This window comes from Bison bison, unplaced genomic scaffold (genome assembly GCF_000754665.1).
Source record: "Bison bison bison isolate TAMUID 2011002044 unplaced genomic scaffold, Bison_UMD1.0 scf7180017864375, whole genome shotgun sequence".
NCBI lineage: Eukaryota > Metazoa > Chordata > Mammalia > Artiodactyla > Bovidae > Bison > Bison bison.
The window spans coordinates 5,769,010-5,771,374 of record NW_011494947.1 but is presented as its reverse complement, the minus strand read 5'-3'; the positions used below and the strand labels follow the sequence as shown (position 1 = coordinate 5,771,374).

Genomic DNA, 2,365 nt, shown 5'->3' with positions numbered 1-2,365 from the left:
GGGGGCGGGGCGGGGGGGGGTGGCGTGTAGGCAGGGCAGTCCCGCACAGACAGCCTCTCCCCATCAGCCGCCCTCCTTGGAGACTTCCCTCACCTCTGAACCCTGGGGGAGGAGCCCCAGGCTGTCTTCACAGAAGTCAGCAGGATCCACGCTGTGAAGTTAGAGAGAAGCAGTGGCTCAGGACAGGCTGGGGGTGGGGAGGCGCCAGAGAGATGCTCTGTCTCTTCCCACCTGAGCAGCCTTGATTAAGTCACTTCGTCTCTCTGGACATCCCTCTCGTGCATCAGTAAGTGAGCTGAGATGAGTAATCTATCTCCAAGGGCAGCGGAGACGAGCTCGTGAATGTTGGTAGGGTCAGAGCAGGAAAGGAGACAGCCCTGGACTCCATGAAGTGAGCGATGATACAGACTCGTGGGGTGGGCAGGCCTGCTGGGGGGCACCAAGGCAAATCCTGCAAAGGGGCGTCCAGGGGCTGGTTTGTCCTCTGCCTGGACAACAGCCATGTGCAACGTTGGTGGTAACTCTTCTTTCCTTTTTAAAAAAATTGATTGATGGTGGTGGTGGTGGTGATGATATTTGGCTACCAGTTGGGAGAGAAACTTTAATGGGGTTCTTCACACCCCTAGGCACAGGGTGTCATGTTCCTGGTCCAGGGCAAATGGGTCCTTCGAGGTCCTTGCCTCCCTGGGATCGCCACTCTGGTCTTTGCAGGGAGCAGACTTTTCTTCTTGCCTCGGTTTCTCCTGTCCTGCTTAGACCTTCTCCCTTTTCCATCTCTCAGTTCCATCCCTTTTTAGAAAGTGAGTCTTTGCCAGAAGACCCCAGCATCTTGCAGGCTACCTACCCCATTAGCCAGACAGGTGGATGGCACAGAGACCCTCCGCATAGGGACTATGGGGTGAAGGTGCCACTCACTCTGTGGGTATTCTGAAGGGCCTGGAGGGTCCTGGTGAAACCCTGGCAGTGGGGCCAAGGAAGGCTGGGATGCGCCTGAATTCTCATGAGCGGCACCCTTGACAGCCTGTGTGCAGGCATGTTCCCCTCTCTCTCTCCCTCCTCCTCTCTCCCTCCTCTTTCTCTCTCTCTCTCTTTGACTCTCTTCTCCAGAAAGTTTTTGTGTTTTTTTTTTTCAGAATCTGCTCAGGCTTCTCTGGTGGCTCAGATGGTAAAGAATCTGCCTGCAGTGCAGGAGACCCGAGTTCAAGCCCTGGGTCGGGAAGATCCCCTGGAGAAGGGAATGGCTACCCACTCCAGTATTCTTGCCTGGAGAATTCCGTGGACGGAGGAGTCTGGTGGGCTACAGTCCATGGTGTTGCAAAGAGTCGGACATTACTGAGTGACTAATTCTTTCACTGAGCCAACACCAGAAAGGCAAAATTCCTGTCCTCACAAAGCTCGCAGGCAGGAGGGGAGGCAGACAGACAGACTGAGGCACATGAGAAGCACTGGGCACACGGAGTATCTGAGCAGGAGGCCTGAACAAGCAGTCAGGGCACGTAGTACAAAGTGGTGCTGAAACCTGAAGGGTGAGTCAGCAGGTGGTGAGTTTGGAAGGACGACGGCCCATCAGTTGGAGAGAACAGTGCGTCAGGTTCAAAGATGGTCCCGGCAATATCTCCCTTCTGCAGTGAGACCCTGACACTCCTCCCATTGAGAGGCAGGGTCTCTGCTCCTTCCCCTCATATCCGGGTGTTTCTTACTTGCTTGTAGAAGCAGTGGGGGTGGCACCGCCTGACTGCCAAGGCTGGGTGAAAAAAGGCAGTCTGTCTTGTTTGCTGGCACACTCGGTGTTGGAGCCATGGGCCAGGCTGGACCCGGAGAAGTCCAACTACCCAGAAGCTGCCGCGCGAAGACCACATATGTTGTAGGTCCCAGCTGGTAGCCGGCACCAACCCCAAGACACGGGAGAAAGAGGCCCCTCGCCACTGAGTCATTCCCCAGCTAGAGAGTCTTCCTGCTGAGACTCCAGGCCACCGGAAGCAGAGAGAAGCCATCCTGGTGTTCCGAGTCTGAGTTCCTGACCCACAGAACCCACGGGGGAAGGAAATGGTTATTTTCAGTTCAGTTCAGTTCAGTTGCTCAGTCATGTCCGACTCTTTGCGACCCCATTAATCGCAGCATGCCAGGCCTCCCTGTCCATCACCAACTCCCGGAGTTCACCCAGACTCAGTCCATTGAGTCAGTGATGCCATCCAGCCATCTCATCCTCTGTCGTCCCCTTCTCCTCCTGCCTCCAATCCCTCCCAGCATCAGAGTCTTTTCCAATGAGTCAACTCTTTGCATGAGGTGGCCAAAGTACTGGAGTTTCAGCTTTAACATCATTCCTTCCAAAGAAATCCCAGGGCTGATATCCTTCAGAATGGAC

General features: G+C 55.1%; 1 protein-coding gene across 6 annotated transcripts in view; it reads left to right on the top strand.

Moving 5' to 3' along the window:
* The window catches only part of RALGPS1 (Ral GEF with PH domain and SH3 binding motif 1), a 201,971-nt gene that overhangs the window by 94,852 nt on the left and 104,754 nt on the right, over positions 1-2,365 (top strand). The gene's annotated exons all lie outside the window — the stretch shown is intronic.